The sequence below is a fragment of the Ceratotherium simum genome, chromosome 38, assembly GCF_057802395.1.
Source record: "Ceratotherium simum simum isolate JZ-2026a chromosome 38, ASM5780239v1, whole genome shotgun sequence".
Lineage (NCBI taxonomy): Eukaryota > Metazoa > Chordata > Mammalia > Perissodactyla > Rhinocerotidae > Ceratotherium > Ceratotherium simum.
This window is the reverse complement of record NC_141937.1, coordinates 16,440,664-16,468,249: the sequence shown is the minus strand read 5'-3', so window position 1 is coordinate 16,468,249 and position 27,586 is coordinate 16,440,664. Positions and strand designations below refer to the sequence as shown.

The following is a 27,586-nucleotide window of genomic DNA, read 5'->3' as shown; positions in this document are numbered from 1 at the left end:
ACTGGCAGCCTACCATCAGCATATTAAAAATAAATAAACAAAATATGTGACTTTAAGCGCTGTCTCCTCCCTTCTTGGGAAATTGCTTCTCGACTTTTGGCTTCTCTCTCTCTGATCATTCTAACTCTGGGCCTTGGAAGCTCTCGTGTCGGCAAACAAAGCTCTTGGCAGATTCCTTCCTCCCCTGCGTCATCAGCTAATGATCCAGATTGCCTATGGAATAATCTCTGAATTCCCTGGGATAGGCTGTGAGGTCCCGTATCAGTAACTGCTCTGTCTGGTCACACTCCAGCACAGTTCCTTGGTTCAGGCCAACCACTATGAGTTCCGTCTCTTCACAGCCGCCATGGCTTTGTTCTCTAACAGTTGGCTGCCTTCTCACCCCACCTCTCCTCACATCTTCCCACATCACTTCTACGAAGTGCCAGCTCGGTGCTCAGCCACTGCGGGAAGACATCCACAGCACGTGAAAGTCAGGGTACAATATCTATGTAGCTTCTCCTTTGCACAAAGCCATGAGGGGGGTACAGAGGCATGAGTGACCCAGGTCAAGATTTCAGGGAGCTTGTGACTAGCTTAACAGGCAGGGTAAATGGTAAAACCTGCAAATAACACCTCAAGAAAATGGAGGCCACGTCACACAAGAGTTTAGAAGTCATTCCCCATCAAATTGGTACCACTTTGTATGTAGTTATTGCTTCCCGCATCTTCATCTGTCTACATGCTGCTGATGGATTGTTAACCTGGGGCTTTAATCTTTAACTGAACTGTGAACCATTCGGAGGGAGGCATCACAAATCTTGCTTATAAGAACCTTTGTTGAAGGAACACAGCAGAAATTCCTGTTTTCTGTCCACCATGAGTTCAGTTATGCGGGACAGTCCCCATCTTTGCATGCAGGGCTCTGCTGCAGGGAGTTATTGTAAAAGCAGGGATAGAGTTTCAGCCCCAGAGTTTGACTGGTTCAAATACCAGTCTCACCACTTACTAGTTGTGTAACTCTGAAAGTTACTTAATCTCTCAGTGCCTCGTTTTTCTCAAATGCAAAATAGAGATGGTAGTAATACCTACCTTGTAGGGTTGTTATGAGAAATAAATGAGTTAATTTTTTTTTTAAAAGTTTATAAATGGTACCTGGCACACAGTAAGGACTCAATAAATGTTAGCTATCATTACTAGTTATTACTAGGTTATCCTCATGACTGAGTGGTTCCCATCTTTTAGATGTGTTCTAGTCAACTCCTAGTAACTGAAGCTGCCTTATCCTTAAAGGTCATCACTTCCATCAATCTTCTATGCTAGTAAATTTTTACAAAACCAAAGTTTAAAAACTTCAGCATAAGCATTTCCCCTGGAGTACTAGGATTATTGGTATTTTATTATTCCTACATTGACATTTTAATAGCCAACAGTGGCTTTTAAGAGAATTGGGAAGACACGTAGCATCTGTTGGTCTCCATATTGGAGTTCCTGTTGTGTTTTTGTTTCCATGTAAACCTTATTTTTTCAAGTTTGTAAGCCTTTCGCTCCATGGTGAGATTCAGCAACAAGTTTCCATTCCAAAGAACAGTATTTGTCCTACTTGGAAATTGACCCTGTTTCCATTTTCTTTACAAAGAGGTTGCTCAATGCTTTATGCTTCCAGAACTTGAGTTTAGCTTGGTGTTTTTACAAGTGTAATTTTTCATATTTGATAATTTTGAAAAACTTCTTAAAAGCTGCCAATACAGCACATTGTCCTTGGGTTTTAGATGCTTAGTTGCCTTTAGTGGGCTTAGTTTGAGATAAGAGTGAAGAAAATGTTATGAATTCACTAGAAATATATCTCTTCTAAGGACTAGGATCCTGGACTGCAGAAAGTATTTCTTCCTTATAGAGAAAACTGCTGATTCTTCTTTCCTTGAAATTTTAAAGTACAGGGCAGTGTTTAAGAACACAAGCAGCAGAGTAAGCAGTTCTGGATAGAATCCTGGCTCTTGTGCTTACCAGTTGTGTTACTTCGGACTTGTTACATGGCTTACCTAGGCCTCAAATTGCCCATCTTTCAAATGGGGATAATCGAACTCTTTTGAGGACTGAATGAGACAGTGCCTAACAAACATGTGTGCTCAAATGTTCATTATTGTCATTTTGCAGAGGTCTAACCCTAAAGTCTCTATGATAAACTATATCTGGTCATCGAAGTTTTCTTAAAACAAAATGTGCCCTCCTTGGATGGAGGGGGATTTTGTGTGAAAATATCTGTCAAGTGACCAAGTGTACTAAATTAAGTCACAGTAGTCAGGAAGAAAGGGGGAGGCGGAAGCATTAAAATAACAACTCAAATTTAGAATCTTCACCTTAAAAAATGTCAATTTATCGTTTTCTTGACCACTTTCACAACCAGTCCAGTGAACTTGAGGCACTCTTTATGGAAGTTATGCACAGTGTACAGAAAGCTGGTTATCAGCCTAAAAATAGTGTCAAAAGCCCTGGCTATATATCAAGATTGTGATGAGGAAGAATTCAGATCACAGAGAATATTCTAGAATGTCTTCCCTTGGTAAATATTTCAAAAGTCTATATATCCTTTAAATCATTTCTTGGATAGTTGAAGTTGAAAGTCTAGGAAGTCTGGCAGTGGAATTCGTACTAAAACCGAGAGACCATCAGTAATGCTGCTGGCAGGAGAAACGGAGTGCTCTGGGAGGGAAGTCTTTTTCCCCTCTCCCCAAAGCCCCGAGCCACTTCAAGGCCTGCAGTGATGGCAGGCTGCCAGCTCTGGAATAAAATCTGCAGTTTTTAATTTGAAATCAGAGGATGACATTTAGACACTTGTTAATCTTGCACCAAACACTTTGAATATCTAGTTACACACACACACACACAAATGCACATACATGTCTCCCTTCCTGGGGGATGCATTAGTGCTTGTTCCAATGGTCTGTTTTTCTTCAACCCCATTGATCTCACTCCGTGGGTGTGTTTCTAAACAACTGCATCTCTATGCAAGATGCACGAAAGGAATCTTAAGCCAACCAGAATTTGAAAGATGAATAACTGATTCATGAGTGTAATTTTACAAGCACTTTTTAAGTCCAGAGATCTAAGAAATCATCTGTGCAGAGGAAGAGAGTCTCAAGGTAAGTATCCTTTAAAAGTATTCTTTGTGTGCATGAGACTGAGTCCACTGGTGGTGTTGGGGTGGTTTTAGAAATCAAATTTGAAAGCTGTTACAGAAGTGGTTGTCTCTTTACACGTTATCTATTAAATAGAAAGATTTGTTGTATTTCAGAGAATAAAATTACTTTTGAATTACAAAAACATATGCAAAAATTATGCTATGGCCAATGAAAAATTCCTTGGTTTTGAGTATATTGGTGGTTTTTAATTTTATATATATATGTGTTTGTGTGTGTGTGTATAAATATACACACATACACACACACCCCACGTACACACATCTGTATATACACACACACACACCCCCACATACACACACGTGTATATATATATACACACATACACATATATAGATATATATATATATATACACTGTGCTAGATTTTGCCAAAGATTGATTGGAAACCATGTTATTATCAGAAGTACTTTTAAATATACAAATATTTTTAAGCATTTTAAAATTTCTCCAGGAGCTGAAATAGAATGTTTATGTGATCATTTGATTCTGAAAGAGGAAGGACCATTACAAGCAATTTGTAAATTCTTGAGCTTAAAAAAATGGATAAAATAGTGAATTTTCCACTACTTAGACCTGCAGACCAATTTGACCTGCTGTAGGCAGTGGAGAGAGCACTGAACTTGGAGTCTGGCTCACAGCTCTCTGGCTGTGTGCCTTGGGCACGTTATTTGCTCGTTCTCTCAGTGTCCTCAGAATCGCTGTGGGGTGGTGAGCTACCAGCCTTTGAAGGAGGGAGTCCCTGGGTGGGCATGATGAGGGGAATGGGGAGATTTCAGGACACTCAACTGGGAAGTAAGTCTGGGCGTCTAGGGATTGGGGAGGCGGTACCAGTGTGGTCCAGGACAAGCTTCTCCAGTTTCAGAATCTCGCCTAGGGCTGGCCCTGGGAGGAGCGGGGAGCCTTTGCAAAAGTTCTGCTTGGTCACTCAGAATTCAGATGACGCCAGTGGGGGTCCCCAGCTCTTTGTGTACAACTGGGGGGGAGTTTGGCTTCTCCACCTATTAAAACATCTGTTTACTCTGGCTGGCCTTGCTGGGGGGGAGATTGACACAGACAGCTCCCCACCGGGCAAGGGGAAAATGCTGTGTTTTCTTTCCTAATACCAGAGCAGATGTCTTAACGGTGAAGAGCCAGAAATGTCACTGTGTCATTACCTGCCTAGGAAAGTAGTTCTAGTCCTTTCTGATAGACCTGGAGAGCCTGTTTCTTAGGAGCTTTTGAACACGTTTTGTTCTACTGATGGGCTGATTCCTTTTTTTTTTTTTTTTTAATGTTACAGCTAAAGGCCAAATATTGGCAAATACATGAAACCAGGAAGTCAATTGTGAACTATCTTGTGTTATATCAATTTCAAAAGATAGTTGTTAGTCAAGGAAGTTGTTGCCATATTAATGATTTGAGTCCCTAACATGATTATGTATTATGAAAGTGAGATACAGAGTAAAACCTTATCTATTCCAGCTAATCGAAATATTCAGTTTTAATATTTCCACGTATATATATAAGAAAACTGTATGCTCAAGGGAACCTTTAAGGAATTGATAAGACTAATTTATAGCGAATACAGGAATGGGGGCTTCTAAAGATTAGTGGGGGAAATGTAGCAAAGTCCAGTTACCTCCTACGTGCCCCTCCAGGCTGGGCAATATAGAAAGTTCTAAAGTTCCTTGTTTATTCTTTCACAATTGTGTAGATTGTGTGTGTGTTTGGGCGGAGTTAGGATCTGTGTATATCAAATCTTGGGTTCACCTCTCACTTTTTCTAGGGTTCACCTCTTTTAGAGGCTGACTTCACTAATAAGCCTTCCTATCTACAGAAGTTTTGGAAAACAGGTTAATTTGATTATAATTGTTAAGCTCAGTCTCTGAAAAAAATTCTTTTAAGCCCTTTTTTCAGGGAGAGTATTATTTATACAATTTATGTGCTTAACATCTTTTTCTCATGGCTAGTACAAAGGCAAATTTCAAAGGGACATCATATGATATGACATTGGTGATTGTGTTCATCGCCTTTACATCTCCTTTTTATTTCTTTGTTTCTGTGCCCTTTACAACCAAGATGTAACTGTCCTTAAAACCGGTGAAATTTAAATATACTCTGTGGGCTGGACTGATGTCAATATCCTAGTTTGTTACTTTACTACAGTTAATGTAAGATGTTATCACTCCCGGGAAACTGCGTGAAGGATACAGGAGACCTCCTTGTACTTTGTTTTTTCTTTTTGCAACTTCTTATGGATTTATATTTATTTCAAAATAAAAAATTTTTTAAATGTTAACTGTCCTCTAGAACCCTTACCTGAGGTCTCCAGTGCCTAGCAGGTATTCAGAAAAGATGCTTTGGTTCAATGTTAAGTAACTACCAAATATTAAGTCCTGGTGAGGTTTCCCAGGTAACAGATAATTGCTTTGTAAATATTGGTGCTCCATAAGTGCTTCCTGAGTGTCATTGTCTCTAAATCACCTTGCTAATGGGGAAGAGAGAGTTTCGATTATGAGGTCTGTCTACTCATTCAGGTCTTGCTTACCTGCTTGCCCATACAAAGAGGCCAACCCTGGGCTTTCTCAAATAATAGGAGCAATAATGTTGAGAGTTCCTGACATTCTGTGAGCAGTTAGTATGTGCCAGGCTCAGTCATGCCTTACGCTCGTTAAATCGCTTAAGCTTAGAACACCCGTGACGGCACGAAAACGAAGCGATTTTAAATGTGGCAAGTTGGAAGAGTGGTTAAATAATGTCCCTACTTTCAAAATACTTCTACTAGGGATCTGAATGAAAGGCAGTGGATCCTCTTAGCTAAACAAATAAACAAAAAAATTTCCTTTTGAATTATAATGTAAACAAAAGAAAACTTTGAAATTGTCTAATCGTCCTCTTCTGAGAATAAATATTGGCAGTTGTCCGTGACCCCTGCTGTTTTTGCTAACTCCTGCGATGTTTCGCCTTGAAAGAGCCAAATTTTAGGTCGTAAGTTTTGGTAGATAGCTCAGAGTGAGAATAATCTTTACTGTTGGCCGTAAGTGCGTTTGTACTGTTTCAGGCTGGTGATCTGCTGGCGTAGGTAGAGAGGATCATAACGAAGTACCAACATTGTAGTGAATCATGGTGGTAATGTGCCACACAGAAGCTTCCAGATATCTCAGCTAAACTGGGGAGAGGAGAGCATTCCAGGCCTGTGCTCAGGGCTGCTCTAGCAGGCTGACCAACCTCAGACTCTCGCTGTTGTAGAGTTGCTGCTATCCACCATTTATTGGGAAGATGCAAAGTGAAGAAAACGGAAGCTTCATTCTGCCTCAGCCACTGACAAAGTAGGTCATTGATTCTGAAAATGGTTCCCAAGACCAGCAGCATCAACACCATCTGGAGACTTGTTAGAAATTCTCAGGCCCCACCTCAGACCCACAGAATCAGAGACTCTGGGGGTGGGACCCGCCGTCTGTGTTTATTGGCAAACCTTCCAAGTCATTCTGATGTCACGTAAAGTTTGAGAACCATGGGGCTGGCTTACCTTGGGGGATCCTCTTTCCAGGCTTCAGTTTCTTCTATAAAATGGAAGATTAATAGTAAACTATTTCTCAGGCCCCCTCTCTGAACTCCAAGGCGCACATCCCACGCTCTCTAATTCTACAAATCTGTGATGTAAGTTTACATATCTGGCAGTATTGCCTAGTGAGTAAGAGGGTTACTCACTGAAATCTGACTGCCCGGGGTTCAAATCCTGGTGCCTCCACTTAGTAGCATTGTACACCCAAGCAACCCACTGCATTTCATTGAGTTCTTCATCCCTAAAATCGAGATAATAGCACCTATGTCCTAAGCAGGTTGTGAGGAATGATCTAAGGTATGTAGAACAGCAGCTGGCACACGGGAGGAAATAACTCACACACTAGGTGTTAGCAGACCTCTCTCTCTCCCCCTAAAAAATTTTGAACTTTGAGGATGGGAGTTATAGCCTGTACAGCTTTACTACCTATACGTGACTATATATTAGAAGTGCTCTTAAACACTTGCTAAAGAAATAAGATAATATGGGGCTGGCCCCGTGGCTTAGCGGTTAAGTGCGAGCGCTCCGCTACTGGCGGCCCGGGTTCGGATCCCAGGCGTGCACCGACGCACCACTTCTCCGGCCGTGCTGAGGCCGCGTCCCACATACAGCAACTAGAAGGATGTGCAACTATGACATACAACTATCTACTGGGGCTTTGGGGGGGAAAAAAAAAGAGGAGGAGGATTGGCAATAGATGTTAGCTCAGAGCCGGTCTTCCTCAGCAAAAAAAAAAGAGGAAGATCAGCATGGATGTTAGCTCAGGGCTGATCTTCCTCACAAAAAAAAAGAAATAAGATAATAAATTGAACATGTTAAAATTTTTATTCATAGGAAGGCTCCACTTTGGGGTGCGTCTAAGGATGGCGTAGAAACTGAATTTTTAAAGAAAAAGCAATAATTCTTTAGGAAGGCATTGGTTGTCATTATGAATCTGGCGAAGGGGATGCAGGTAAGACCTGTGATGGCTTCCGTGTTCTAACTAGAAAAAAATTTAGACTTATCTGTATTTTGGGTTCTTTTTAGCCATTTGATAATTGTCTATCTATAATGGAAAAGAAGCTAATACTTTTGGGTGCCTGTTAGGTGCCAAGCACCATCATGGATGTTTTATAAGTGTCATATCACTTAAATCAAATGGTAACCCTATAAACTAAGATGGTCCCTGATTTTAAAGAGACTGAGGTTGACTGAAATTAACATCCATGATCACGCGGTAAGTTACAGGTCCAAGATTTGAAACTAGGTGTATCTTACTCCATAATTCACCCTTTGGCATCACCAGTTTAGCTGTTATACTTTTAAAATATAAAACTAAGCTTTTGGGCCGGCCCCATGGCTTAGTGGTTAAGTGCGCGCGCCCCCCTGCTGGTGGCCCAGGGTTCCGATCCCGGGCGCGCACCGACACACCGCTTCTCCAGCCGTGCTGGGGCCGCGTCCCACATGCAGCAACTGGAAGGATGTGCAAATATGACATACAACTATCTACTGGGGCTTTGGGGGAAAATAAAAAAAAAAAACAACTAAGCTTTCAACAAATGAGACATGGACATCGTTTGCTTCTTCGCAAACACAACTGGACAACGCAGAGGTTGTCGAAAGATCCAGTATATGGAGCACCTCTGAATGGCCCTGGGAACCCAGCAATACCTCTCTCATTTGCACCTGCAGAAATCAAAGGACCTCACCGAGGCCTGTGTTCTGATCTCCATCATTCTCCCTCTCTCTGGGCAGGCCTTCCGATGAGAAAATGGCCAGCGTTCTTGGAGAAGAACCAAGCTGCCAGGGAGGGGAAGCCACACCCAGGTTTTCAGTCTCACAATGGAGCAAACCATGCTGTTCTTTCCTACCTCTCTCCTTACTCACCTCTTTCCCATGATTTTATTCAAAACGAAAGCAGGTTAGACTACACAGATTATGTACTGCGGATTTTTAGATTTTGACTTAATACTTAAAATATAATTTCATTCTGTCCATTAGAAAAGCTCTATTCTACTTGAAGAGTACTTCTTGTAGTATAAAAAAATAAATCTAGAAAATGTTCTGCTTTTTTGTTAAATTTTGCCTTAATTGGGAGGTTTGGTAACATTCTTCGCACAGCCATGGCTCTCCACACTGGCAATATGTAAGAATCGCTTTAAAAATCCTAGTGGCCTGATTTCATCCTCTGAGAACATGCTGTTTTTCAAATAGTGTTTGATGGTTGTTTAATACCTTGATTTTTGAAGACTTGCAGGATTTTGTGTAGCATTTTTACATAGTTGAATGTACTTGGTGCCTTTGAATTTGCTTATATACTGTAATTATTCCTGACACTGTAACTAAATTCATTTCAAGTTTTTTCAGTTTGGCTGGCTGAGTAGAATCTTTACTCTGGTGATTTTCATGAGGAGTTTAAGAAAGAGTTTAACAATAGCAAATATTTATTTTCTATCGGCTTTTGAATTTTAGAGTTGAAAGTATGCTTAATGGTTGATGGTCCAACTCCATTTTTACCCGTTAGGATGTTGAAAACCAGTCTTGGTTGATCCTTTGAAGTGAGGAAGGAGATGCCAGGATCTCAAGTACAAACCCACTAGCACCCAACCAGCCATCTCCACACTGGCCCCTGAGGGGTGGGGAATGTCCACAGCACAAATGCTTTCTTACTTGTACCTTTAGCTTCAGACCCAAGTCCTCATCTGGTCTCCTTACAATGGAACTGGGCAGATCTCACGCGGGCCTCAAGGGCCCCTCTTGTCCTGTCAGAACGAGCCCAAATATAGAGACTGAAGTGGCTTTTCCTACAAAGTACCTCGCCCTGGACTCCAACCTGATTCCTGACGAGTTCTATTTATAATCTTCTATTCCTCTTATGGGGAGCCTTATTTTAGGGCTTGAGGTCTCTATTTTATCGTTGGCCCCATAAAGCTTTTCCTCTTTGGGGTGATGGAATAGGGGAGATTGAGGGAAGGGTTGGGGGCTGGCAGCAACCTTGAACCCCGTGCCCCCCCGCCCCCCAAACAATGGTTCTCAACCTTTACAAAGCCCAAAATTGCCCAGGGAGCTTAGTTACCAATGCCCCTTCTGGGTTCCCATCCCTAATGATTCCTATTTACTGTTCTCAGGGAGGGCCCAGCAATCTGGTTGCTTGTTGAAAATACAAGCTGATGGTAATTGTATTAGCCAGCTCAGGCTGCCATAACAGGATACCACAGACTGGGTGGCTTAAACAACAGACATTTATTTTTTCACAGTTCTAGAGGCTAAAAACCCAACATCAGGATGCCAGGAAGGTGGTTTCTGCCGAGGCCTCTCTTCCTGGCTTGCAGACGGCTGCCTTCTCGCTGTGTCCCCACATGGCCTTTGCTCTGTATTCTAGCAGAGAGAGAAAGAGAACTCTGTTGTCTTCTTCTTACAAGGACTCCAGTCCTATCAGATCATGACCTCATTTAACCTTAATTGCCTCTTTAAAGGCCCTATCCCCAAATACAGTCACGTTGGGATTTAGGGCTTCCCCATGTGAATTTGGGGGGTGGGGAGCACACAATTCAGTCCATAACAGTGACTTAGGAGGTGTTGAACCACACCTGGAAAAATGCTGGTTTAGAGCATGTACTAACAATCGCCAATTTCATTCATCATGCATCTGGTTTACAGCACCACGATGATAACTGATTTATTAAAATATCTAGATAGATTAAAATTTCTAAATATCTACCAAAAACTGAAATGCAAAGTATATTTTGAAGGTATACCATCAGAACACTCGTTTTCATAAATTATAAATGGTTTAACCCATCTTCAAAGGAACTTTTTTTTTTAAATAAAATCATGGAATGGGACTTACTGATGCAGAAGAGAAAAAGAACCCCCTGCTCTCTAACACTTTCATGTCACGGGGTTTCCAGAGAAGCATCCCAGGGGAAAGACACGGACACCAGCCTGTCCTCATCTGGCCTGAATCGGGGTCTTCCAGGCCTTGCCCTGCTCTGGCCCTCACTGTGACATGGCAGCTGAGCCTGAAGGCCAGGGGCCAGCTACAAGGTGTGCCCAAAACGTGTGGCCTCGTAAACACATTTCAAAATTGTGACGAGAACCGTAAGCACGTTAAGTAGCCTGAAGTTTCTTAGACGTACTGGATCCATCTCAGGCTGGAGTCGCTTTTTCCCTCAGGGAAGTTTTTAGCTTTCTCCTTTTTCTACCACATCAGGATTAGGGGCAAGTAGCTGGTTTTGTTTTTCAGTCCCCCTCACCCACCCCCTCCTCCTCATGTTCCTGAGGGAAGATATCACATATCAGAGACATTTCTTCTTCAGAAAGACTTGGGCACGTCCTCAAATCCTCAGGGAGGCCTCTGTGTATTAAAATTTTTATCTCCAGGGCTCAGAAAGCAGTAAACACTGGTGTGGGGTGCAGGGTGGGGTTTTTTCCCCTTTCTAGGAAAAATGCTGATGATTAACGAATGCCTCTGGGTATCTTTTTTTTTTTTTTTTAAAGATTTTATTTATTCAGTTTTTCCCCCCAAAGCCCCAGTAGATAGTTGTATGTCATAGGTTCACATCCTTCTAGTTGCTGTACGTGGGACTCGGCCTCGCGTTGGACAGAGAAGTGGTGCCTCGGGGCGCTCCCGGGATCCGAACCCGGGCCGCCAGCATCAGAGTGCGCGCACTTAACCGCTAAGCCACGGAGCCGGCCCGCCTCTGGGTATCTTAAACGCTCAGTGTCAGAAATGCACAAATGCACTTCCAACTTAGGGGGACTGCTTAATCCTCTTTCTTTCTTGCCCGTAAACCCCGTCTTACAGCTCTTGTTTATGCTGGTGGACTAGGATCTCCAGTTCTAAGTCTTCTGCCCTATTATTTTTTAAAAAACAAAACTGATGTTTTATGCGATTAGGATATGGTATGTAGATTTTGACATTTATAGTGGATCGTGGCTTGTTTTTCACAAGAGTATCAAAAACAAATCCCCACTTCAATACTTGTATGAGGGTCTGTAGATGGGAGAGACCCCCAAGTGTTGCCAGACAATGTGTCATTCTTCCAGAGCTGTGTTTTTTTTTTCTTTGCTGAGGAAGATTAGGCCTGAGCTAACATCTGTGCCAGTCTTCCTCTGTTTTGTATGTGGGACGCCACCACAGCATGGCCACTGACGAGTGGCGTATGTCCGCACTCAGGAACCAAACCTGGGCCGCCAAAGTGGAGCATGCCAAACTTAACCACTAGGCCACAGGGCCAGCCCCACAGAACTGTGGTTTTTGTCTTACTGTCCCAGGATTTTTAAATGTCAAAAACTATGACACCAAGTTATTTGGGTGTTTGGTTTGGCAGAATTACCAATTAAACTGCTTCTTCAGTCTTAATTTCTTCACAGAGACCCTGAACAAATTCTAGCCTTTATTGATATGTTGTAGGTTTATAAAAGAACTAGTAGGATAAAGACTTTGATTAATATAAAGAGTGGAAAAACGAAAATAAGAGCTCATGTGGTTAAATGGTAAAGGCAATTCAAGTTTCCTGATGAGCAATTAATATTCTCCCCACCACTCCACTGCAGACATTTTCCCTTCTCCCCTCATTAAATCTTTCCATGGTGGTTTTGGTCTTATGGCACATTTTTTTTGTCCTAATCTTGTATAGAGTGGCAAACAACAAGTGATATATTTAATTCTGTATATTTCATTTTCTTATGACTTAAAAGAAAAATAAATTATTCTTACCAGATTATTTCTAGGCATCTGCTCATTCCAGGATTGCTAACCTAGTATACAGTGTAGTATCCAAATGTGTCCATGTCTGTAACCAAGAGTCAAAGGCCTCCAGGCTCTGGGGCCAGGCAGATCATGTAAAGGAGTGAAGGGGGATGGGTGTAATACTGAAGGGAGTGGTGGGGACTGCGGCAAAATGTAAAGTTCACGGCCAGGGCAAAGGGAGCAAGCTTAGCTCCACCCATGGCTGCTGGGTGGGGATGTAAGACTAGTGGTGACTGATGTTTAGTGTTTCTTTTTTTGGCCTCCCCTCCCCAAGCAAAAATCTGGATTTTTGTGGAAAATATCCTGATTTTTAAAATTTGGTTCACTGATTCAAAGGAATTTAAATGCAGTGTTGACAAATAACAAGTCTTCAGGTCACACTCTGCCTGCTCAGCCTCAGATCACAACTTCTAGGGGAGTCTTCAGCTTATACCAGGCCTCACCGGCCCTATGGGTACGGGTTAAGTCACATTAAAAAACTAAACTTTGCCAGCTCAGCTGTCCCTTTCCACCAGCACAGAGACCAGACCCCACCCTTTCCCTCTACTCCCAGGCGGTGCCTCTCTCCCTGGCTCCCATTCCCCCTGCTGTGCTATCACTGCCCTTTACTCCAGGATGCCTACCCTCCCGGGAGACCCTGCCCTGAGATATTGGGAGTCTCCAAGCTCCCCTGGCAGTTCACCTGGTTGCCACCCAACCCCTACACCCGGGATGCTCACCTCTCTCTTGATAGGAGAAAGGGCTCCCTTTCCTCTTGTGTCTTCTTCTCTTAGATAGAAGAACCCCACAGCTATTGCTTGAGGTGTTACAGCTGTTATCTCTACCACCCAGTCTCTTCTTTCTCCAGGGCATTCGCAGGCTGCCGGGATGGTGGGGGTGAGGCCAGCCTGAGTACTTGCCACTTAGGAAATCAGAAACCAGTACCTCCGCTGACCCTCATGTCCTTGTGCTGCTTCTGTTTATCATGCCAGACTTCCTTCTCCGTCTCTCCCGGGGCCACCAAGTCTTTCGTTACCATCAGATCGCTCTCCTCCAGCCTTACCCTCAGCTCCCCACACAGAATCTGTGATGTACACCTGAAAATATCTGAATCCCGGTTTCAGATATTGTCAGGATTCTTTTTCTAGGAGCCATCTTAGACAAGCCCCTTGAAAATCAACCCATCAGTCCATCAGCCAGTCAATCAAAGCAAGTAACCACGTCGAGCGGCAGCTGCAAAGAGTCTCCCAGTCTTGCCCAATTTCCATGGAGGCTCAACTTGGACAGTCATTACAATGGATTTGTTCTAATCACCATAATTGCATGTGTTCTTAAAGTATATGAGCTCTTTAGATAATTCAGAACAAGCCATACTTTACATTATCTGTGTATTGTAGGAGCATAATTTTTGCAGTTGTACAGTGATATCAACTTTTATGTTACCACTCTTCTAGGAGTATCTTAGGGCAGGTACTTGGTTGGAATGCAACCCCAAATTATATATCCCTGTGGTAAACTGAACTACTGCATAATATTTGTTATAACCTGGTTTCCAGAATGCAATTTTGCAGAAAGTGGAGATGATGCCAATGAATAAGTAAAAAGCATGATCTTGATGCTAGACATTGGTCTACTGTAAGATGATATTGTTAAAAAACTTTGTGGGGAATCTTTCTGTTGATAATAGTTGAGTTACAGTGTTTATCACAAGTTCTGCCACATAAAGAATTATAGGTCATTTAAAGCAGTTTCCCTATATGAAGGAACATGCTCCTGGGTTTTGCATCAATTCGTGGTTATCTGACTATAACAATGGGACCACATTTAAGATCCTCAAGTTGTATGAGAGCCTCAAGAGAGACTGTCTGTGGAGGTAAGACATGGGTCATTGTGTCAATACATCACCCAAAACCACGGAATCTCAGATTCATAGATTTGGAAAGTCTTCTTGAATGTCATAGACCCCAGAGTTTCCATTTCACTAATCCAGAAGGAATCTGGAACCCAATAGTGACTTGCCCAAGATGACAAAATTGCCTGGTGGAACTGAGATTCCACACATCTCAATTCCTCCGGGTCTTGTGTCCTTTCCATGTGTCATTTCATGAGCAGTAAATGATGGTTTAGGTTGAACAAAATAAGTTCAGCTTTGGGGATGGTTTTTTATTATTACATCACCAGGCTGATAACCAACAGTCATTGGGAATAGCTAACTCTCCAATACTCTTAGAGCAGCTTGATACATTGGGGGTTGCCATTTTGTCATGTCCTCCTTTGTACAGACTCCTAAGCAGATGTCTAATGTTTGGAGCCATATTGGCAGTAGACATTTGTCTCTGGCTTTGGGTCCCTTAGGAAAGGTGACCACCTGGTCTTGGGAAATACTCAAGGGTCAAATGCACACGGTCAATTTTTAAGTCCTCTAGAAGTAGCATGACAAACTGAGTGGAGTGACCCCTCCCCCAGTCTGTCCTTTTGTGACCCCTTCTTCTTTTAGGGCTCCTTTGATGTTCATTTTAATCTGATTATACTTAGATGAAAATGCTGGGCACGGAAGTTTATGTTGTGAGTTGCTGTAACCACACCTACTAGGGGGCCCTGTCCAAATGACTGGGTAAGAACATAGTCATGGTTGCTGCCCAGGCAGCTCTGCCCCGTGTCTGGAGGAGGCGTAAGAAAAGCCGAGAAGAGAGAGGCTGATATTTGCAGATCAGAGGAAGAGGTCACCGCAGAGTAGAGAAGGAAACTAGAAGATTCTTTAATAGGGAGGCGTGGTGACAGTAAACATAGTTACTAATTGTGATATGCACTAGTATATTTGCAAACAAGATTGTCCAGAAAAAGATGTAGGTTGGGTGGTCTGTGTGGGCGTAATGCCAAGTCTCCCAGCAGCCTACGCTTCCAGGAAGTAAAACAATCCGGACGGTCTCTTCTCTCTGCCTGGTTTCCCTGAGTTAACCTCTTCTCAGCCTTCAGGTGTCAGTCCACACATCCCTTCTGCAGGGAAGCCTTCCCTGACCACCCCAAAGCAGGCCTGGTGCCCCTTTGCATGTTTTCATAGCACGCATTGCCTTCCCTGCATAGCACACATCTCATAGAGAATTAATCACTTACTCGTGCGGCTGGTCAGTGTCTGTCTCCCTGGCCACGCTCCGTGCCCTTTGAGGACAGAGTGTTGTTGCTGCATCTCAAAGTCTGACTCAGGAGGAGCAGGGAGAACATTTATTTCGCAGAGGACGTTCTCTAAAAATGGCCTCTTTTCCACAGTTTTTACAGTAGTAAGTTGACATGGGGATTGTTAAGATTCTGAAAAGACTTTGGTGGAAGCTTAGGAAAGCAAGATCTTGAGACACATGGAGAAGGTAATCAGATGCCATTTGTAAGTACTATCCCACGCTCCCCGCTCCCCACACCACACGGGGGCAACTCTCCGTCCCGTCCCCCCACCCTGTTGAACCCTGCCTCCAGGGATCGCTTAGGGCATTACTCAGTAAATATTTGAATGAGGAGACAAATTCCTATGGGAAACCTGATAGCATCTCAGATCTAATTCATGAACTTCAAAATGGAGGTGAGGTGAGGTGTGATTTGCCCTGTGTTTTCCTAGAGTGGTCGTTGAAGAACTTCAGCTTAGTGTGAGAAAGCATTTTAAAGATTAGAACGGCCACAAAGTGTGATGGACTATCTGAGCCGGGATCAAATGCCCAGAAACTGACAGTCTCCAAGCAGGGATTGGGCGTGCCCAGTGAGCTATTGTAAGTGATCATTCAAACACCAGATAAGGAGTTAGGTTAGAAAACTTCAAAGTGTCTTTCCAATGTTGGTATACTGGTATCGTAGGATTTCAGTTCGTTCATCTCCCACTCAAAAACAAACTCCATAAAGCCAGGGATATTTTTTTGCTGAGGAAGATTTGCCCTGAGCTAACATCTGTGCCAGTCTTCCTCTATTTTGTATGTGAGTCGCTGCCACAGCACGGCCGCTGACAAGTGGTGTAGGTCCACGCCCGGGATCTGAAGCCAGGCTGCTGAAGTGGAGTGCGCAGCCGAACTTAACCACTAGATGATGGGGCCGGCCCCAAGGCAGGGATTTTTATCTGGTTTGTTCTGTGTTGTATTTCTAGTGCTTAAGACAGTGCCTGGCACATCGTAGCTGCTCAATAAATGTTGCTGAGTAAATGAATATACTGGTAGATATCAAATTCAAAAATATGCTTCTGGCATAGAATAGGTTCTAATTAAGTGGTTGTTTCATTGACCTGAATCAAGCAGGCTGTAAATCAAAAAAGAAGCTAAAATTTGGCAATATACCACCCAGTAAAAAGCTATGGTCAACATTCTGACTAAGCATGTGAAGTCCAACTGTTAGCCTCTCAGACCAGAGATTCTGGAGTTAGTGTGACATTGTATCAACCAGGGCCCTGGCAAGAAACTGAATTAGTTCAGCTGGTTCCAACGGAGAGTTTAATGAAGGGGCTACTTCATTAAAGGGGATGTGGCTAAGGTGTGTGTGAGCCAGCAAGGAATGTGAAGCACCCAGAGACTGGACCAATGGCAGGAAGCCTTAACTGCAGTTCTTGGGGACAACTCACACGGACCCCCCAGGGACAAAGGGACAACATAGTCAAAGGAGCCCAATTAGAGCTGGAACTATGGAGGTAGGGTGGCCTCAGATGCAGCCACTGCTAAACACCAGATCCCTAAATCAGCCAGGGAGCAGGAATAAATGCACCTATTTCCCTCTCCTCCTGCCTCATAATATTGGCCAAACCCAACGGGGAGCAGCCAGTAGGGGGCAGGACGTGCAGACCTGGGCAGAGCAGGGCAGAGAAAGATGGGGGCAGGAAGGGGTCAGCACATGGGCAATAAACATCACGTAAACTACTTTTTGTTTTTCTACTTGAACTACACAAATAATACATATTCATTCAAGAAAATATAGAAACTAGATCACAGTGGGTAGTGAGGGTCCCCCATAATCCCACACCTCTCAACCGCTAGTGTGAATGTTTTGGCTTTTTCTCCTTCTTTCTTGTAAAGGATTCGAAAATTTCTATTCATAGTAAACCAAAATAAATTTAGTTACACTTGTTTCTTGGCCTAATTAAAACTGAACCTGCAGCCTGACAGAGAGCTCTGTTCCCTTTGTTCTGTTAACATAAACAAGTTACTTCATGTCCCTCTGTGGGAACTGGGAATTAGGCAAGTGTTTAGACTCAAAAACTTCCAGCAAGTTTGGCTTTCAGCTTGGATACCAAGTAATTAAATATGAGATGAAAGATGAGTCCAACCCAGCTCCCCCTCCAAGATTGGAAAGGGAACTATATATGAAGGCAACCTCCCTTAGCTTGATTTTCCTGTCAACATAAAGTTGCTATCCATTTTTAATGTTACTTGAAAGGCAGCTTGAAAATAGGGGGAAAATAGTTTAGGAAAATAGAGGAAATGTTTATGGACACAGTTCTTGTTACATCTGCAGCTGTTGAATGCTTCGTAACACTCATCACACTTGCCATTACTTATCTGATGCTAGCCAGGAGCTTCCAGAAGGCAAAGCTCATGTCTTTTCATGGAGCCCAGCGTGAACCTGGCATTGGGTGGGTCCTTGGTTAATGAGGGTTAGTAAGTGGTTGATGCTCTTAGTTGGAGTAGAGAGAAGGCGTGAAGGGAGAAAGGTCCGCAGATTGTTGCTGTGTGTGCTTTGAATGGGAGTGTTTAAGCCCGTTGTAATCATATCCCTAAGGTTGGCGGCCCTCATTGCTGTCTTTAGTTAAAAAAAAAAAAAATCCTGGGGAGTAATAAGTCATCTCAGCTCCTTTAGAGAGGAATAAGTTCTGCTTTCCTGGACTGAGATCTATATTTGCCCCTTTACAAATTTGTGCCCTAATAGGATTGTCTTCATGACTTGGTTCAGGAGGCCAAAAGAATAGAAGCTCAAACCACCTCACTTCAGTTCTAGAAATGGGATAGCCTCCCCTGGGGTAAATCCATTTGCTCTCAGGTCATCCATCTAGAGGTTAAACTGTCAGCCACGGTGACATTGAAGGCAGCCTTGGGATTGGGGGAAGAAGACTGATGGTGGCGATCCTAAAGGATGGCAGTCGCTGTCGGGAAGATTCAGAACCAGCTCAGAGACTGATTTATGGCTGCTCTGAGCAGCTTCTCTATGTCTCCCACACTAGCTTACATCCTCACCTCTGCTGCTTTTGATAAATGTCTCTCTGAGCCCACCATCGCAGGGTCTACAGGATGGGGGTACAGTTAGCCATGTCGAGCTTGGAGCTGTGGGGGGAAGCCTACCCAAGGGGGCTTGTCTCTCCTCTCTGCGGGGACATGAGATGGTTTTGCGAGCTCACGTAAAGGTTATGAACCTCCATGGTTGTTACTCTGAAACTATAATAGATTCTTGTTTTAATTATTATTTTGGAAAATACTGCTGCAGGATTTCAACAGAGTCTCCAAGCCCCTTCCACAAGTTCAAGTACATTTTTTAAAGAGTGTTTTCGAAAGTATAGATTGTGTTGAATGCCTTTCGTTATGAATGGATTAGATGTGTGTTATCTCCTGGAGAAAAATGCGTCTGGAAACAGACTGCATTCTTAGAGGGATAATTAGTTCATTGTGCTTAGCACAGCGAGTCCTCCCGGGGTGTCCTCAAAGATGGGACTGATCTAGTATGGAAAGCAAGAGACTATTTGTAACATATTGCTTGCTTGATATCTAAAAATTATTCAGTTCAGAAATAACTAAGACTTGATTTCATCATTTCTGGACAATAAAGACCAAAATATCCTGATAAAAGAACAGTATGAAAAATGGAGCTAATGATTGTCATAGAGACAGAAAAATGAGCCCATGGAGGATTTTAGAGTTCAAGAATGTGTGCCCCTCCAGGCGACCTCAGTTGGTTTTCATGGCTGACTGATACATGATGGAGAAGTTAAATCATGACTTGATTGCAAGGTAAGCATGGGCCGAGAAAAGTGTTGTGAATAATGGGCTTTGTGTCTTTGTTTTCTAAAATCCTTATGACCATGCCTCAGTACTGACATTTTAGTGCACTAGGGGATGAGGAATTATATTTTCAGTTGGATAATTTGAGTGCTGGCAACTATTTATTATTTATAGTTTGGTTTCCATTCTTAGATTCAATACTCCAGGACTAACAAAAAATAATACTTTCATTTAATTTCTCCTGTACTTGGGTATTTAGTCTGCCTTAGACCTATGTCTTTTGCTGAGAGTAAACACTTTTTAAATTTGTGAAGACAAGCTCACTTGCCATTAAAATCATTGCATTTTGAAAATAGTCCTTTAGAAAGAAAAAACCAGATTAGCTTTTTTGTTAGTTTGACAAAGTGTATAGTTTGGTTTGCATAACAATAGCAAGGCAGAATTTACAGTGGGTGACGTTTTCTGGGTTTAGGCTAGACTGTCTGGAAGAGTATATATAGATTTTTTAATAAACAACTTAATGCAGACGGGTGTTAGTACATTTCATCTTACTTTCAGGAGGAAGATTAGTGTGTCCTCCTAAGGGACATCAATGGGGATGTGTGACACCTCTTGGCTTGCAATTGACTTTAATGTTTATCACATTTATTCTGTGGCATGCACTTAGGAAATGTAATCTCGTGCCTTTTTCTTTCAAAGAAAAAAGTTCTAATAAACTAAAAAAAAAATTAAGAATATTTTGTCAATGGCCTGTGCTTTAGAAAATAGTTGGTTTTCCCATTTTTCTTGGGAAATGTGTCACACATTTCCCAAGAAATGTGATTAAGATTTAATATCTTAAATCACAAGAAAAACAGCTTCCCCCCTCCTCCAGCATTTAAATTGTTATCTTCCATATGTAAAATATTAGTTGTGTTTTGAAATACCACTTATAACTTCTAGCACCTTTGTATCTGAAAATGTAAGATTATTTTCTAAATCTGCCTTAGCCAGTATTGATTATATGAGGCAAAATCTTTCCTTGAATACAAAAAACATATGCATGCCTTTGCCCTGCTTCCTTTCTCTGGGCCATTCTTTTCATCCTTCATTGCCCAGCTGCTTGGAGCTGTTGCCTGCAAAGTCAGCCAAGTATCTGAATCAGGTCAGACCTTTTTAAGCCCCTAAAACCTCATGCTATCTGGGCTTCCTCCACTCAGCCTCCCCAGCCCCACCAGACAAGCCCATCCTGGCCTCCTTCCTACAAGACCTGTGGACTTCCTCAGAAGGATGTGCAGGCTAATTCACACTAATGTGGCAATGACTGCATAACCCTTCCCAGGGGATATGAGAGTTTTAACTGACAACTTTCACCTTAAATCAAAAAGAGCTGGTTTCTCATAAATTGCGGGCCCTGTGGCAGATTTCTGGGCAGTGACGTTTTTAAATGGTGGAGCTTTCTGGTTTTCCTCCAATGAGGCCACAAGGCTGGCCTGCACTTGGCTTGCTGGCTGGTAGACATGTCTTGTGGGCCCTGCTTTTCTGCCTCTTGGTCCCCACTCCTGGTGGGGACACTGTGAATAGTTCCCATACTTCCTGATTGTGTGACCAGTGCTGTGAGGGAATTAACAAGAGCTGCTTTCCAGTAAGACTATCTTTTTTCCCCAACAAGGCGCAAATGTGCAATTTATCTGTGGCCACTCTGACTATTATTTAAAAAGAGATTTTGCCAAGCAAAAACAATCTTTTCACCTACTGTTAATGTTGCCAAATCAAGTATGCAGCAGACAGCAGCAAAGCTACCTGTATTTGCGTCTTTTGCATTTCTTGGGATTGATTTTGCTGCACGCACAAAAGGCCAGTGGCAAGAGAGCAGGGTACTTGCAAGGACTGTTAAACGCCCCGTGTAACAGGTGTGTGGGATATGAGATGGAAAGGACGGGAGAGCAGAACCATCACAGAGCTAAGGTGCAACAAACAGGGGCTTTAAGAAAATACAGACACGGAAGGCTGGTCTGTTCTCAGGTATGAAAGAACCTTAAATGTTGCTCAAGAAATGTAACTTTCTCTTTCCTTTTCTTTCTCTCTGTTATATTTCTGTATTATCCTTGCACGAGCCCTATGCACTATCCATTTGTTAATTCATTCAGCAAATACTTGGTCCTAGGATAAATATAAAGGCAAAAAATGTCTGTGTGTGTGTGTGTGTTTGTGTGTGTTCCCTGCTCTGAAAAATAGCTTCATATAGCTATTTAGAAAACTTATTTTAGAAAACTAGCTTCAAAATACTATGAACCTTGCATGTTGGTGGATGTAATATAGAGTGGTTTCAGTTACTTGCAAGTGAAATAAGAGGTATTTACTTATACAAGTTGATGATTTTGCTAAAGCAGGAATCACAGGTGAACTGACAAATGACTGTCCCATGGGACCAAATATGGCCTGTGCTGTCACTTCGAAGCGGTCCTTCAAGCCAAGTCACTTGTGCAATGGAAAGGTTTACAGACTGCCCCCATGCACACTCAAAGCAGCTTTGTTGTGTTTGTTCACTTGCGATGTACACAGCATCTCTGAGAAATGGCTTTTAAAAAATATGTTTCTTGGCAAAAAAGAAAAAAAAATTCAAATACAATAATATTTTATTAGACGATGGAAGTAGTTAACTTGTGATCTGAGATATACACAGAAAACAACTGGGTCAAGAAGAAGCCAGGAGCCTCTGTATATACTACTGCATCTAAGAATTTAGATCTTTGTATCTTTTGTGTGAATATCAAGTCAACAGTATAGGAAGGTTCCCTGCTCCCCAAGCTGATAATCCAGGGTAAGAGAGAGATGATTAGAAAAAAAATTAAATATGAGACCGTGAGATGCTTACTCTAAGTGTGATGACTAGCCATTTAGCAAATGGAAAGACCAGTGGGCTGGACTTGCTGTGGAAGACTAGATGGGGCTAGTAAGATTTGAGCTGACTCTTAGCTAAACAGACACGGAGACGCGGTCCTGGGTATGGGGGACATCATTTGGGGACACGAGAGATTACTGTGGAGGTCAAAATGGAGGGTTAAGCGATTCCCCACAGCCCAGGGACGACTCTTCCTCTCAAGTTGCCTTTTCAGCATCTGTGAATTAGTGATTTCCATCAAACTAGTGAATTTTGTGGAGGAGAAATCATTGCAACACATTGTCTTCTCAACTGACTGATAAATCCATTCAAATGGCTTACTTAAGTAGCCCTGTATGTGTTCAGCCTTATTTGAAAGGAAATACGCATTAAAACAAATTATCCTATTATGTTGTTAGTTTAAAGTTACTTGATGGGTATGATAGAAGTAGCTATGTTAAAGGTGATCAGCTAATGTTATTTTCCGTAACCACAAATGAATGCTTTAAATGGAACTTCTATTTTAAGGATGTTGATCCTTTGAAATAGTTTAGTTTTAGGTGTCTATACATGGGCATAATCCATATTTTGAGTTATAGCTCCATGGTGCAGTGGTATCAGTTTTCAGTAACGTTTCTGTACTTCTGAAGACCTTCATCTAAAGAACTCAGTGTCTGTTTCAAATATGAACCTTTTGAATCTTTATATAAAAATATCTATAGCATTTTAAGAAGGAGAAGTGGCCTTAAGGAAATCAAAACCCAAAATAATTTGAAGGTGTCTCCTACTAAATAGTGGAAGTTAGATCATACTTAGTATTTATGAATATAAAATCACAGAACTTAACTGATTTTCTAAGAAATGCTTGTAAGTTTACATTTTAGGTATTTGTCTTCAGATCGATTTGTAAATACCGTTTTTAAAAAAGTCAAGCTTAAATGTATCCTTATTTAAGTTTGCTTACTTAAAACTGTATGAGAGGGCCAGCCCTGGTTGCCTAGTGGTTAAGTTCAGTGTACTCCGCTTTGGTGGCCAGGGTTCGGTTCCCAGGTGTGGACCTATACCACTCATTTGTTAGTGTCCATGCTGTGGTGGCAACTCACATACAAAAAGAGGAAGACTGGCAGCAGATGTTAGCTCAGGGCAAATCTTCCTCAGCAAAAAAAAAATACTGTGTTAGATATCTTGTTAATGGAAACTGCATACATTATCCAAACTTCCTTCAGCTAAGTATTATTCACCACCCACCCCCACCCTCCAAACTTCCCTTTAAAGCTTAAGTTAAAGATGTGTCCATTTACTTTGAAGCAAACTTGTAATTCAGGAAATGAACTTGAAAATATTAGAGCTCCAAGGTCTTGCTTCTTTTGTGGAGTTTAATGAGAACTGCGGCGGAGCCAGGAAGGTAGAGGCCCGCCTGCTTTGGACGAGTGTGGGTTGTATTTGATGTTTACAAAAGAATAGCAGTGGCAGGGTGTTGCTCAGTGAAGTGTGCATTTTCCAGTTACCCACAGTGGTGTCTATTGTCCTGTTTCTCAATTGAATGATGTCATGTTTCATTTAAGGCTCTTAGTGATGCTGACGCCTGTGGTCGGCACACTACGGGGAAGAAGGCAGGGAGAAAGTTGCAAATCAGGTTTTTGTAAAGCCTTTGTGTGTTGGGTTTTGAGAGATAAAAGCTGACTCATGCAATATTTCTATGGAAGGAGCTGCACAGACTAGTGCAGCCTTATTTTACCTGACTGAGCTCCCAGTGAGGTCACTGTATCAACTCAAGGCAGAAGATGTGGCTTAGCCTGGGTAGAAGACAGGTAGGTGCTAATGTGAATGTGCCAGAAGGATGCCCGGACAAGCTTGTTCCTTCCCTCTCGGAGCAGCCGGAGACGGGCCACTACGGTGAGAAACTGTCGCCAGGGATTTTCTGCACAACACTGCGGGGACAGCAGCTGGCTTGGATATATTACAACTGTTCTATTATAAACACGATGTACTGAAAAGAGTTCTCCAACAATGGAATTAGTCTAGAAGGTGATTTTTTTTCCTCCGTCTGTCTTAAATGGTTTTTGCCTTGTTTGGTTTGGTTTTTCTCTTTCTTTAAAGTTAGGTTGAAATATCTAGAGAGCTGATATTCGTGACTCTGGGGAGAAAACTAATAATCCTGAGTTGTCGTGCATCGAATGCTCAGTGTTTTAATGTGCTTTCTTTATGAGGTTCGTGCAGGCTGAGCTGGGGAAACAGAATAAATGTTTGCAAATTTTATGCTTAGCAACTGTACTGATGAAATTTAGTCTGAGTCTGGTGCTAACAAAAGTTGACTAAGGAAATGCAGGTTCTATTTTGAGTGTTTATTGGTAAGAAATACTTTTATTTGGAGGAATTATTGCAGAGGAGGTATGCATTATATTCAATGCTGTTGCCCTTTGAAATCTGGTTTTATTAATTATTGTAACTTAGTGATACTAATATTTTTGAAAGAAGATGTATCTATTGGCATTCCTTTTCATTCATCATATATTGAACGTAAAAATCAATTATTTTAATTTAAAATATTTAAATATTTGATACAAACTGAGGTGGTGATTTTAACTTCCTTAAATAACCTTTGCAGATTATGAAAGTAATACACTTGTGGAAGAAAAGTGGTCTTTCCAGATAAATATCAAAGGAAAAAAATCATCCATTCTCCTGCTTGGTAAAACCAATGTTAATATTTTATCATGTATTTTTTTAATCTTTTTCTAATGTGGGTAATAAATGTGGCATTTTAAATTTAAAATTGGGCTCACATATGTACATATGTTTTGTAAACCACCCATGTTGCTCAGCTGTATATTATGACCATTTTCTATACCCTTAAGAATTTGAAAGAACATGAAATTTGATATGATTTTGTACCTTCCAGATGGATTTATTTACTCGGGTATCTACTGTTAGACGCTGAGTTCTTTTCCTTCTTTTTCTCTAAGAAAATCTTTAGTGCGCTCTTCGGATGGATTTGTTTACTCAGAGTGCTGTTGTTAGTCACGTGGATTTCTCTTCTCCTTCCTCCTCCTTTTTCTTTAAGAAAATGTTATTTAGCCTAATGCCTCCCTCTCAGCTGCAGAGAGATGTTTTTGGAACTGCGTGTGTGCAATACAGATGGAGTCTGTATATATAACTATCGTTTTTTAGTTAGTCCTGAGACTGAGATTTCCACACTCCCAGGAAAATGCTGTTCCAAGTGAACCTGGAGCATAGATTATTATTTAATCTAAATTAAAAATAGAGTTGTGTAGCCTTTGGCAAAGTCAATAATATATATTTCATCATCCAAGACTTGGCATTAAGGAGGTGGAAGAAAATTGCTGTTTTGTGGTTACTGCTCTTGCTGTGATCCCAGCCAGGAAGGGGCACGCAGCTATGGCATCCAGTGACTTGTTGTTTATTTCAGGGTTGGAGGCATGTCCTGAAGGTTGGATGGGGCCTAGGGAAGTCATTTAGTCTGGCGCCCTCACTTACACATGAGGAAGCCAGAGACCCAAAGATTGCAATACAGACCTGATGGGGCAGAGCCTCGGCAGAAATGCAAATCCTCCAACCAAAGGAGAGAGTGTTGTCATAACTTCATTTCTGGCTGGTCCTCTGAGCTTTTTCTGTACACATGGTTGGGCACATATTCGTTCCCTTACACACACACACACACACACACACACACACACACACTATGGAAGCCTTTTTGGCGCCTTGGTACCATGGCTTTACACAAGTAGCTTATGTTTAATGCTTCATTTCCTGATCTTTAAGCTCCTTTTCTGCCCTACTATTTTATGCATCTATATCCAAGTCTAAAAAATAATAGACTAGAAATCAGAAACTGTAGTCTCTGATTCACAGTTCGACTTTGAGCCTGATGTTACCTAACCTCTCTGTTTATTTTTCTTCTATCTATAAAATTTTTAAAAGTAATGACACATGTGAATGAACATGGAGGCTTTGGTTTGGTTTGTTTGTTTAGGATAATTTTGATCTAGAGTTAAAGCAGTGGCATATTATGGTAAAGCTGACCTGTTCTGATAGAGACTGTTCAAGTTATCTCTTGCTACATAACAAATCGCTCTAAAACCTAGTAGTTTTAAACAACAACGATCATTTATAGTCTCTCAAAGTTTCTGTGAGTCAGGAGTTCAGGAGCAGCTCTGCCAGGTGGCCCTGGCTCAGGGACTGATGAAGTTGCAGGCAGGCATGACAGTGCTGGGGTCATCGTGAAGGGTTATCACTCACACGACTGGTGCCTTGGCTGGAAACGCTCCAACAGCGGGGGCCACACAGCTGGAGTTCCTTGAGCATCTCTCTGCATATCGATGTGGTCTCACCACATGGGTTCTCCAGCATGTCAGCCTCAGGAGAACCAGACTTTTTCAAGTGGTGGCTCAGGGCATGTCCAGACCCAGTTATTGCACCGTTCTTTCTGTCTTCATGCTCTGCCATACTCTAGGACATTGGTGTCACGTTCATGGTTCAGGCACATCTGGGTTCCACTGGGAAGGGGAAAGAATGTGGAAGGATGATGTCTAATGCTTGAGAAACGAACCCCAAAAGGGCACACACCACTTCCATTGGTGAGAACTTGACCACATGGCTGTATCTAATGGCAGGGAGGCTGGGGAGTGTGCTCAGCTGAAACTATTCATTGAAGAAGGGGGAATGGATTTTGGTGGACAATCAACAGTCCACTCTCAAAGTGATAACACAACCCATAGCTTAGCTTTAACCCTACCCCATCATCTCTTTCATCTTCCACGCTAAATCTCCACAAAAAAGCAGACAGTAAAAGTACAAACAGGTGCATTTGCATAAAAAAGCTTTAAGGGCATTCCCTTAGGTTCCCTTTTAACCAGACTGGTGTGCCTGTGCCCTCAAATGTAGAAATTCTGGAGTTACCACTTAGCTAAGGCAACTTATCTCATACATTAGCCGTATTAACTACCTGACTTAATCCCTACTCAACTGCAGTAGCCATGGTACCTCTTAGTTTCCACTGATTAGCATAGGAATCAATTAGTAAAATTCTCTGAATATTTAGTATCAGACTTCACAGCCTGCAGGAATCTTTGTTCCCCATTCAACTCCTCACCTCTTGTTTGAACAAGAGCACTTTTGCAAAATTTCTTTTCCCAGCCTTGATCTTCTGGTTCAAATACTTGCTTTACTGACTCTTCAGTGGTAACAAGATTTTTTTAACTATTTAAAATGCTCAGAATACTCTGAGCATTAAAGAACATGTGGAAGTATAGTCCTGGCCCTGCCATTACAGCAAGGATCACGTTGGTATTTTAGTAAACCAAGATGTGAA

General features: G+C 42.0%; 1 protein-coding gene across 7 annotated transcripts in view; it reads left to right on the top strand.

The window, feature by feature from the left end:
• The window catches only part of PLEKHG1 (pleckstrin homology and RhoGEF domain containing G1), a 231,650-nt gene that overhangs the window by 104,169 nt on the left and 99,895 nt on the right, over positions 1-27,586 (top strand). The window contains exon 1 of one of the 7 annotated variants that reach the window (XM_087425137.1): positions 24,073-24,282. The exons of 4 other annotated variants lie outside the window; for them this stretch is intronic. The gene's annotated coding sequence lies outside the window, so the exon portion shown is untranslated. Of the gene's footprint in view, positions 1-24,072; positions 24,283-24,876; positions 24,947-27,586 lie in introns of those variants that run through there. 2 more of the 7 variants (XM_087425141.1, XM_087425140.1) reach the window with 2 other exon arrangements.